This window comes from Priapulus caudatus, unplaced genomic scaffold (assembly GCF_000485595.1).
Source record: "Priapulus caudatus unplaced genomic scaffold, Priapulus_caudatus-5.0.1 Scaffold41, whole genome shotgun sequence".
In the NCBI taxonomy this organism is placed as follows: domain Eukaryota; kingdom Metazoa; phylum Priapulida; class Priapulimorpha; order Priapulimorphida; family Priapulidae; genus Priapulus; species Priapulus caudatus.
In genome coordinates this window covers 468,805-481,893 of record NW_014577102.1, presented here as the reverse complement: position 1 = coordinate 481,893, position 13,089 = coordinate 468,805, and the positions used below count along the sequence as shown (strand labels likewise).

Genomic DNA, 13,089 nt, shown 5'->3' with positions numbered 1-13,089 from the left:
GAGAGTACCTCTTTATTACTATTTCTATTTATTTATAATTTGCTCTTTATTACACAGCGATACTCTGTTTACAAACAAGTTAAATAACAACCTCCAACTAAAAGCAGCATGTTTACAAATGGAATGCTAAACAGAGATGAATAATGCGGGTTTCAAAGTTGTGTCGATGTCGAACATCTGTTGCACAGCTAGCAAGGAACCATGGCTTATGAGAGTACTGTGGTACGAGCTTACGTGGTAATATCTTGTGCATTTCCAGACACATACACATTGCTAGCACAGGTATCAGACAGTCCGAGCAAGTGAGTTCCCAGCACATAAACGTGCGGTTACATTTTTATGATCACATTATAGTTTGCAAGCGGCAGAGCTCGTGATTTTTAAAACGAGTACTGTTACCTCTATCTCTCTGTCTCTCTCTCTCTCTCTCTCTCTCTCTCTCTCTCTCGCCGTTCTCTCTCTCGCCGTTCTCTCTCTCTCTCTCTCTCTCTCTCTCTCTCTCTCTCTCGCGCTCTCTCTCTCTCTCTCTCTCTCTCACTCTCTCGCTCTCTCTTCCTCACTCACACTCTCTGCCCATCTGTCTGTCTTTCTCTTCCTCTCTTTCTCACCCACTCTCTCTCTGCCTATCTGTCTCTCTCTCGCTTCCTCTCTCTCTCTCTCTCTCTCTCTCTCTCTCCCTCTCTCTCGTGGAGTTCAACAAGCGTCGCTTGCTCATGCGCACACCTCCGTTCAATAAATTCTGATTTGCAGTAACGGTAACCGCGATGAAAACTTGACCAAAACTGTAGTAGCCATGAGGGCCGTTAAAGTAAAAATATTACTATTAGCACAACTGACCAACAATCACTTCGGCCCAGTTGCACGCATCCACATAAACACACGCACGCGCACGCGCGCACCACACACACACACACACCACACACACACACACACACACACAACACACACGCACACACACATGCACACGCACACGCACACGCACACGCACACACACACGCACACACAACACACATGGCCACACGCACGCGCACACGCACACGCACGCTCGCGCCCTGGCTTTCACCAAAACATCTTTCCTCACATAGAGAGACTCTACAAATCAATACACGGTTGGCCTATTCTATACATATACAAGCAACACTCGCGCTGGGCACATGTCTGTCTGTTCACATCTACGTAACGCTATCGCCATCACCTGTCGCCATCTATATACTCGCATTGAAAACTCGACAAACACGGACACATTTGTCGTAAAAAAATGCAGCAGTATACTTATTAGTGCTATTAGCACAAATGCTCTCGCGCATAGATGCCCCCCCTAGTAGCACAGGGGGGAACATTTCACTTGGGATACTGCCAACAACTGAGCACGAACATTGCGCAATCGCCTCATCCGACACGTAGGCTAGTAATGGCGATACATTTACAGATAGATACGCTTGAATAGATGAACGCAGTGAGAGAGCGACCACTATACTAAAGTTTCATCAGCACCAACAGAACTGTCGTATAACGTGAATGTGTAGATGTATGGATTAGGTCACGTTTCAATTATCTATTGTTTAGTGTATTCCCAGTATTCAGCAAAAATCATGACTGAAAGCATTTTGTTAAAACTATTTACTACCAAATCTATTCGTTTGTTACAAATTGTAACAGGCGAATAGATTTGGTTGTAGGTTTTAGCTTTGTAATACAACACGACTGCATGCAGCAAATGATCAACAGAAGTTTCCGCCTTATCTAGCATCTCGCTACTGAAATTCTGGGTTTCTACTTGAACCCGACTTCACTTACGGGCAACCTAATCTACTTTCTAAGCACACGTTAGCAGAGCAGGAAACTTTGGTGAACCGCCGCCAGCAGTGATTGAAATTTGAAGTCAGTAGCAATGACGTGTGTGGTTAGAAATCGATGCAGTAAGTGCCCAGCTTTAGGGCAGAAATCTGACAGAAAGCCTCGGGCAACCCACTCTCCTACAGTCTCTCACGTGGAGTCATACTCCAACACTCTTCTGACGGAAAAGTTCAAAGTCCGCTGTCAAATACACGCTAAAAAGATTTTACACAATTTTGCAGGTAATTGACATACCTGTCAACGATTCAAAATTGCACATATTTCAAAATTTCTTCAATTAATTATTCGAGTAATATGTACATGTATGTTAATATGGCTATTGTTACAATACAACTAGTAAGTAATGGTTAACACTCAACGACCTATAGAACAATGCGTTGAGTTGCTATTAATTAGGCATTCTGACAGAGTAACGTAACACGTACACCCTACACACACTATTACGGAGTATTACCTTCACTCTCACCACAACACATGCATACATCGCAAAGATAGAACATGAATCGAGAAAAGGCAATTAACATACTGCATATATGCACTACGGATATTTAATCAAAATCTGTTATATATTAATTACCAATTACAATATGAAAATACATATTATTATTTGTAATATGACTTCCATTCACATTGATTCCCTCCCCCCCCACACACCTTCCCTCTCTCCTCCCCGTGACCTTTCCCTTATAAAGTTGCAGACCCCCTTTACTTACCTGAGGTCTGAGGGGCTATCCTTCCTATTCATTCCCCTAAATTTCCTCCCTCTTCCCCACCCCTCTCCCATTTCTGTATAAATCAACAGGTTCTTTATAATTACCTGATGTCTGAGGGTCTGATTACCTGATTACCTTCCTATTCATTCCTCAGAATTCGCTTCCTCTTCGCCCACCAATCTCCCCTTCCCTTATAAAACGACAGGCTCTATCATTCAGTGACGTGGACTGTGACTAACCACTGCATCTGATGTCATGTTCCATTAACTCCCTCTTTCCCATTGCTCGCCCATTCCATTGTAACGCTGCAGTTTAAGCAGCCCTCCCTAAGTATTTTATCAAGAGCTAATAATACCTACACCCTACCTAATATTCTCTTAATCCCTAATCCCTACAAGGTATTATTAGCTCTTGATTTTACTGGTATTTCCTTACTTACCTGATGTCTGAGGGGCTATCCTTCAGGGACGTGGTCTGTGATGAACCACTGCAGTTGATGTCATGTTCACCACAGAACAGCGCCATCTTCCTCTCCGTGTAGTGCTCCGGACTTTTGTTGGAGCCGAAATCCGTTTCCGGACTGCACAGCACCAGCGGCTTGACTCCTCCTCCGCCGCCGCCGCCGCCGCCGCCGCCGCCGCCACCACCTTCTACGTCCTTCTTCTTCATAGGTGGCGCTGTTAGCTAACTGTCCTCGACACAAGACTAGAATAGTTCTGGTGATGAGATTGACTAGATTTCTCTCACATGGTGTAGGATGGGGAAGCCTGCAATAGAAACACACACAGCATTGCTATAAAAGACAGTATATATAAACCACTGATGAATTATTATTTTGTACAAGACCACAGGGTGGCAATTTACTTTTACGCGTGTATTGTGCGCAACTGGTTCACGTGATTATTTAGAGGTCGTATAATGTTTACTGCTGGCTGGGAAGTTTATTGAGCTACTGCAAATATAGTAAAAGGTTTCATTTAAAATAGTTGTGCATTCTGAATTTCTGAGCATGAATGCGGTGTGTGATACTAACTGACATGTATATGCATGACTATAATTTAAATAGTACTCATCTCACATCCATTCAGCAATAGTATTATACACAGTCAGAGTCTACTATTTCTTATGCCCATTGGCTGATGGTTTTACATAGTAGGAATTCTATTGTAAGTATTTGTTACATTGTTTTACTATATACATCGTCAAGTAAGTGCTGTCCAGCTAATTTTACGTATACATGTACACGGTCTATAGAATTGTTTTTGCTGTTCAATGTTATTCCAGTGATGACCTGGACAAACCTGTTGACAGACGTTTTGTCCCATCGCTATGACAACCGACCCGAACTGTATTCATTTTAAGCCACACAAAACGAGCGTTTCTTTCTTCAACCTTGCATGGGCACTGCAGTATCGCAGGCAATTAATCATTGTTACGGTCTCAGATTCCGGGCGTAATCAGCGCGCAAACACGCGGGCTGTCGCCATGTTGACATTTAAAATGGAAGCCATTCAGAGTTCCTGCCATGAATGAACGGACTCGAACCACCACTAATCCAGATCATATTATACCATTATACAGTCGAAATTCGAAGAGGCAAATTAACGTTTATGAATGTATAGAAAAGAAACGCTGTTTCACCTACGTAAAACCTTCAAGTGAAATGAACTTACGTATAATCTATAAATAATAGTTATCAGTGATACGGCATGAATTGGCTTTCAGGTTTTAGTTAAATTATTTCACATTTTACCTGGCTAAACAAGGTTTAACTAACCTCTAGATACACATGCAGTAATAGAAATTAACACAAATGCTGAAATAGCTCCCACAAATATATACTTTGAATTTTATCGGTAATGCTTTTATATAAGTTAATACTTAATAATGTTAAAACTGCTTTATTAGGAAGCAGTTTCCTGTTATAGGCTCAAATTGTGTTTGTTAAAAATAATTATATATATATGCACCCTGATTTTATCATAATTGTGAGTATGATATTTTAAAACAAAAAATATTTACATTTTTTGACAATCAATACAAGTTTAACTGCAGAATGCAGTGATTCCAATTATTTTCAATCAGATAGGACAATCTAGCAGCAGTGCGTATTAACTATACTCTGTAAAAGATGTGAGCAGATGGCAATTACTGAATAGCAAAATTGTGACAAATTAGCTTATATATGGTGAGTCACATAAGTACTGCACATTCGCAGCAAAGTGCATATAATTTGAAAAGTGAGTAATTTAATCCAATCAACCAAGTCGATCTAGTTGTAAGTATAGGACAACACGACCATGTTTAGGGGTTGGCGGATGCACGACCATAGAAAATAACAAGTTAAAGATAAGAGCTTGAATTTTCGACAACAGTTCCCTGCACTATTCTACAATCATTATAATATATATATCATCATATACAGGTCCATGCCAGACCGAGTCTGCCATACAGGGTCTGAGGAATGATGATTTGCACACAGGGGATAGTATAGGTAAGAACTATGATCTAAGAAGTGTAATTGTAGATATGATGAAACGTGAAGATTTATGATGGATATTATCTCAGTTAGACATGAACCAACCACATAATATAACTGCATAGCGACAAAAATACACGACTCTGTCGTTTGCACTGGAAAACCAGCATTTTTAAACGTTCAGGCACTGAATGTGCAAAAGTACTGATTGACTGAACTGCATGTGTTTAGCAGCCAGCTTGACTTTTTTTAATTACGGAACTGTATGAATACTGCTGGTGTACTTCTATGCAATGAATGTGTGCACAGCATGTGAGCTCTTTTTTAAGACTTTAACATTTCTCAAGTCATAAAAACTTTAAAACTTCAAAGCTTTAAACCTTTAAACTTCTTTAAGCTTGAATGGATATCCAGCTATTCACTGCAACTCAACCGGCACAATAAACAGTACGTGGAGGTATAATTAAATTTGTTTAAACGATTACAAATGTGAACACCACGTGTAGAAATCACGATGCTAAGCATGTCTGTAATATTTTTGGCTGTATGCCTACTGACAAAATTCGAAACTGCAAAGTAGGGTTACTGCAGGTGGGATGCCTAATTTTAACCTGCAAGAACAGGCAGTAACTAAGGATGAAGTAATTCCACAGTATTTTCAGTATCAAACATTAGCAGCAGGGAGGGTCATCAGCACCACAACTATGCATATGCATATATATATATATATATAACGGAATATTGCACACTGTAGCAAGTTAGCAACACACAACTATATATAGATGTTCTCTCATACTGGGGCTGTATTTCTCGCACAGCTAAATTATGCTGCAGATAGATGCAGCAGCAGCTTCCAAGCACGGCCCAATACAGTACAGCCCTACCCACACACAATCCTCACACAGCTAAAATTATTGCTGCCGAATAGAGCAGCAGCCAGCTTCCAAGCACGCCCAATTACAGGTACAGCCCCTACCCCACACACATCCTCACACACCTAAATTATGCCTGCAGATAGATGAGAGTAGCAGCTTCCAAGCACGCCCAATTACAGGTACAGCCCCGACCCACACACATACTCAACAGCTAAAATTATGCTCAGATAGATGCAGCAGCAGCTTCCAAGCACGCCCAATACAGTACAGCCCCTACCCCACAAACATCTCACACAGCCTAAATTATGCTACAGATAAATGCTATTGTGATGCATGCAGTAAGCCACTACTAGCCAGCTTCCAAGCACGCCCAAATAATACAACTACAGCCCACCCCACACACACATCCGCACACAGCTAATTATGCTACCAGAGAGATGCCGAGCAGCAGCTTCCAAGCACGCCCAATACAGTACACTGCCGTACCCACACACAGTCCTGCACACAGCTAAATATGCTGCAGATAGAGCAGCAGCCAGTCCAAGCACGCCCAAACAGTACAGCTCCTACCCACACACATCCTCACACAGCTAAATTATGCTGCAGATGATCAGCAGCACTACTAGCAGCTGCCAAGCACGCCCAACAGCACAGCCCCGTACCCCACACACAGCCTCACACAGCGCTAAATCTAGCTGCAGATAGATGCAGCAGCAGCTTCCAACACGCCACAATACAGTACAGCCTCCTACCCACACGACATCCGTCACACAGCCTAAATTATGCTGCAGAGAGATGCCCAGCAGCACTACTTAGCAGCCTTCAAGGCACGCCTCAATACAGTAACAGTCTCCTACCTCACACACATCTCACACAGCCTAAATATGCTGCCAGAGAAGCAGCAGCAGCTTCAGCACGCCCAATACAGTTACAGCCTCCTAGCCCACAACACATCCTCCACAGCTAAATCTATGCTGCAGCATAAATGCACTAGCCACTACTAGCCAGCGTCCAAAGCACGCCCAATTACAGTACAGCTCCTACCCGACACACACATCCTCACACAGCTAATGATGCTGCAGATAGATGCAGCAGCCAGCTTCCAAGCGGACGCCCAAATATACAGTTATCAGCCCACCCACACACATCCTCATCACAGCAAATTATGCCTGCCAGAGCGCCGCAGGTCACAGCTCCAAGCACGCCCAATACCAGTACAGCCCCCTACCACAAGAACATTCTCACACAGCCTAAATTATGCTACAGATAAATGCGCGACTGTCATTAGCAGCTAGCACGACACAGCTATCCAAGCACGCGCCAAATAATACACTACAGCCCCCCCCACACACACATCCTCACACAGCCGAAATTATGCTGCAGAGAGAGCCACAGCAGCTTCCAAAGCACGCCCAATTACAAGTACAGCTCCTACCACACACACATCCTCACACAGCTACAAGTATGGCTACAGATAGATGCAGCAGCCAGCGTCCAAGCACGCCAATACAGTACAGCCGCCGACCCGACACACATACTCAACACAGCGAAATTAGCTGCCAGATACATGCACTAGCACTACTAGCAGCTTCCAAGCGACGCCAAACACTACAGCCCCTACCGCACACACATCCTCACACAGCCCTAAATATGCACAGATAGAGTAGCAGCAGGCAGCTTCCAACCACGCCCAATACACTACAGCCCCACCCCACACACATCCACACAGCAGCTAAATTATGCTGCCAGATAGAGGCAGTAGCCAGCCTGTCCAAGCCACGCCCAATACAGTACAGTCCTACCACCCACAACATCCTCACACAGCTAAATTCATAGCTACAGATAGATGCGAAGAACAGCTTCAGCCACGCCCATACAGCTACAGGCTGCCTACCCACACACATACTCACACAGCTAAATTATGCCTGCAGATACAGCACAGCACTACTAGCAGCCTTCCAAGCACCGCCCAATGACACTACAGCCCTACCCCACACACATCCTCACACAGCCTAGAATTATGCGACAGATAGTATGCAGGCAGCAGTTCCAAGCAGCGCCCAATACAAAAAAAACTACAGCCCGCTAGCCCACACCACACATCCGCACACAGCGAAAATTATGCGTGCAGAGGCGCCGCCACCAAGCTTTCCCCAAGCACGCCCTACGGGTACAACGTGGCCCACCTCCACGTGCAGCCAGCATCTTCAGCGAGATACTAATAGCTACACAAAACACACACACAGCGTCGATCCGCTCGTCATGAGTCCCACCACGACACAGCCGGGTCTATGCGCCTCGGCAGAGTCCCACCACAACACAGCGTCTATCGCGCGGTCATGAGTCCCCACCACAACACAGCGTCCTAATCTGTCCGCCACTGTCACGTCCAACGGATGACATCATCCCTACTTATCAGAGACAATTGGTGCTCCGCCGCTTCGCATCGCTCGAATCATTGTCCCCAGCTTCCTGTTTCTACGACGCCGCCGCATATTTCTCCGCCCTGCCTGGGTCGCAGTGGGCGCTGCGAGGATGGCCACACAGATCAATAGAGCGCGTACATAGGACTTTGCGCACCAAATTTATGAAACAACGCGCCCGGTCGGTTCCAGCATCGCAGGTAACGGCGGCATGCAAAATCTCAGGGCTGAGTCGCAGACGAGTAAAAGCTGAACGTATAGAACAAATAGTATCAACTGTGTCAGGTCTGGATTCGTAGGCGAGGAGAACGCCGCCAACTGAGCATGTACACGCAAACCACCCAGCGTACAAAGCCTCTAAACGACACACGCATATGCACGCACGCACAATCACACGCACGCACGCCACACACAATCACACGCACGCCACACCGACGCCCGACCACGCACGCACACACACACACGCCACGCACACACACACACAACACACACATGCACACACGCGACGCACGCAACGCGACGCACCGCACGCACGTACGACGCACGCAACACACAATCCACACCACGCACGGCACGCACACACACGCACACACACGTCACACACACACACACACACACACACACACCACACACACATGCGCACACGACGCACGCATCACACGCACGCACGCCACGCACGCACGCACCACACTGTATAACGGCGAGCCGTACAGCAACTTGGCTTCACTGGATGCATCCGGCCGCCAGCGAGCAGCGAGCCAGCAGCATACAGAAGCTGAGGAAAATGGCCGCTCTAACCAACAAATAATCGCGCAGCAGCAGCTGCTTCTGCTGCATGGGATATTTCACTCGGACACCGATTTAACAACACAATAAATACCGTGGCACGCCGACGATGAAAAGATTAGTGCATCGAATGGATTCACTAGAAAATACTAGTTACTGCTTTCAAGTCACAAATTGTCGTACATATAGAAAAACGCTCACATGCACAGAGAGCTTATTCGCATTGCACTACACATGTACACTGTACTGTGTACATGCTCCACGTAAGGGTATCTGATGCTCCAACGGTGAAGCTCAAGATATGGGAATGTTTTATTACTCTACCATCTCAATATCACCATCTCATGGCTCAACTTGGGCATTGTAAACGCTGAGCAATGCCTCGAGACACACAAATGAATTTCTAGCTACGAATAAAAAATAAACTTTTTAGTCAGACAGCGAATACTTGCTGCCAGAGAAAACGGCAGGCTGTTTCTAATCCAGACAGAAACTTTGGTGCGTTTAGTTTACTATGGTTTAATAGGAATTTCTTGGCAGCATTACAGTATTTGATGCTGACGTTGAGAGCAGGTAGAAAAATTACCCTTGTACGCAGCAAAAATTGCTGCTTGCTGCCCTTAATTTTGTACCCTGTATCATGTGATAAGTCGATCGCCATGTTGTTTACAGGCTTGTTTATGCAAGAAAATGGATAGAAATAGGCTGCCTTACCTCCGAAGAAATAGCACGTTCTTGAAAGTAATGTGGAATAGCAGTTTGCAGTTTCCAGATGGTAATTATGTGCTCATCATTTATAAGGCAGACTGATATGTAACAGCATATATATAATCTTCTTATTTAAATCTGATACTCTCTAAAGCAGAATTTACAGGATCTATAGTTAAAATAGCATTCGTGCAATACCTGATTATACTATCAGTATCATGCCATCTCTTTCCCCACTCACCATCCCTGCGTTCTTCCGTTCTTCCTCACTCCCTTTCTCACATTACTTCTCTCTCTCTCTCTCTCTCTTCCTCCCCCCGGTCGTACTATCTTGCATAATTAGTTTTCTCTCACTTTTTGCCTCTCTTTCTCTGTCTCTTTCCCATTTCCTCCTTCTTATCTCTATCTTTGCATCTTTTTTTATTACTTCCCACAGACATAGAGCAACAGAGACACAAGCTAATTAGAACCAAAATGAGGTATATTTTCACATATATATATATATACTCTATAAAACCCCATTTCTGCCCAACTATAAGTATAACTTTACTATACTGTATACAATTATATTACAATAACTCTAGCTATACAACTTTCATGATATATATATGTATCTTCTTATTCGCCCCATTGGATACGTGTGCTTTAATTTGGAGCAGGTTTGGTCTCTGAAAGCTATCTTGGACAACATAACAAGATGCTTTGGTACCCTGCTAGGACCTACATTCATGTATGGCAGCAGGATAGGGGAGATATGTTACTGGGGGCTGTTGTCAGAAACATCGTAAAGTTAATGCTAATTATGTTAATGCTAAGATAACACTTACGACTAAAGTTAATGTACGAGAGGAGCGTTGACAGAAACACATCGCAGCTATTAGAAAACTTACGATAACAGGAACTTCATCACAAGGCTGCTGATTGGATGAAAATCGATCACAAAATTCAAATTCATACACATTTATTGAACATCACAGTAATTTATGCATATTATGATGGCTAACCACATATAAATAATATTTGATGAAAAACGACGCGCTCATGAATTTATTCTGGACAACAAGACAAATTCTCACACTGTAACACGAGACGCAAGAGTCGTGGCAAGTGTGGCAAACATTTAAAACAAGAGAACAAATGCCATACGCCATTTGTAAATGTATTGTTTTGTTTTATGATCGGTAAATAATTAACGATTTTGACGTGTTTTCCAAGAAAAACACACATTTCAATCATTATTATAAAATATAATATCACTATAATTGTAATTTGTAGTGTAAATTGTTATTTTCAACTTATTATTAAAGTTACAAGAGGGTCTCGGCTCTCGTAATGTTAAGAGGATATTTTCGAGGATTTTTCATTCTCGTAACGTTGCGATGTTTCTGTCAACAGTTACGAGTGGAAGTTAATGTTAAGAGTAATTTTGTTTCTGACAACAGGCCCCTGATACATAATACAGTGACACTAGTGTCTACCAATTACGAGTCTCATCTATGTCACACACATAGTGATAGTAGAGTGAATGCTAGAGGTGCACCGAATCCAACTGTTTAAGTTCCGGCCGGAACCGGAACGGGCCGGAACTTGAAAAAAGTTCCGGCTGGAACTACCTGGCCGGAACCGGAACTTTAGCTTGGAATAAACTTGACAGTGTTGGCCCAGTATTGCGCAAACTCACTCGGCCTGAACAAAATATCATTAGCAGGCACATCCCTTAGGCGAGTAGGACAATGCTCAAAGTTATAATTACAGGATGGTTGTTACTGTTAGGTGTATGAATCAGCTGCTTACAGTGCATAATTTGCATAATTCTGGCATCTTATTCACGAGCGAATTCTGTGGCAAAACCTGCATGTTGCAGTATCCCTGGTTTTAGTCTATTATTTTCAACTAACAGACAGATGCGATTCCTGTGGCTCTAAGAGTATTTGATTTTGAAAGAAAATCTTATGAATCACCTAACATCAGTTAGGTTCAGTTCAGTTAGTTAGCCAATGTTCAAGTGGCAAGCGTTTTTTGGGCAGAAAAGTGTGAAGTTGTTAACACTATTGTCAGCAAGTTGACTATTGACTCTCAACTACATTCAGTGACTAATCTTTTGATTTTGACGACACTTGTAGCAGAAATTAAATTAGGAAAAAGTTCCTGTTCCGGCCGACTGTTTCTGAAGGGTCCCGGTTGGAACCAGAACTCTGAAAAATTGGGGATCCGGCGGAATAGTTCCGGCCGGATCCAAGTTCCGGTGCAACCCTAGTGAATACTATAATATTAAACACTGTATAAATGATAAGTAATAATGATAATTAAAGTCGGTACATCGATCAAAAGACATCTAATCTATTATATATGACACTGTTGAGTAATAAGTTGAACTTTAATGCGTCCAATTCATGCTACCCAGATTTTGTATAAAAGGTGACATGGGTTGATCAACGAAGAACTTGCAACTACAGAGTGGGGAATTTAATGCAGATAACACCTGTACTAACGTCACACTGAGTAGCAGTAGATTGTAGAGCCACACTAACAGTAACACAGTAGCCAGTACACCGAGTCGTACACAACAGTCAACACTATAGTCTATAAGTATAATAATACTCTCATCGAGTCTCACTGTCTCAGTATTGTCGAATTATTTTAGCCCATCCTTAGGCTTAGCCTTTACTCTTTAAGTTTAGGGAATGAAAAACGCTTGGAAGCAATTGTGACCAGTAGATGAGGATTTATGGTGCATTCAAACAGTACCAGAATTCTTAATTCTATGTAAAACATGGTAAAACTATCCTGACAATCGATAAAACCCTGTACTAGGCCTACTCTGTACACTGTACTCTGTAGTCTGTAGGGCTTCAGTAAGTATCTTGATCGCAGCAGCGGCCAGTGAAAACAGAGTTCCGAACGTAACATGTTTGTTATTCCAAATCGAAACTACGGTAACAAAAGCAATCTTTGTAATGTTATACTTACAGAAGATATGTTCACATAATTATCCGCCTGTCCGTATATATATCCTAAATGGTAATACGTTAGTATTCATGATTTTTTCCCGCACAACATACAAACAAGCAAGGAATTTTTCTTCGCCATCTTGCTTCAGTTGCTTGTCCAATTTATGGACAATAACGGTGCTTTCGTATATATGCGGCAAAACTATTAGAGAAGACGTGGAGTCAGTCTCCGTTAACGCGGACGTCATAAGCATGACAACCAATGGTGGGTCGTAAACCTATCCCGATAGGCAATAA

At 43.2% G+C, this 13,089-nt stretch overlaps 1 protein-coding gene across 1 annotated transcript in view; it reads right to left on the bottom strand.

Moving 5' to 3' along the window:
* LOC106820260 (proteoglycan 4-like) overlaps positions 1 to 3,133 on the bottom strand; it is a 51,895-nt gene extending 48,762 nt beyond the window's left edge. Inside the window, exon 1 of the mRNA XM_014824790.1 lies at positions 3,010 to 3,133. The gene's annotated coding sequence lies outside the window, so the exon portion shown is untranslated. The remainder of the gene's footprint in view (positions 1 to 3,009) is intronic.
* Positions 3,134 to 13,089: the final 9,956 nt, after the last annotated feature.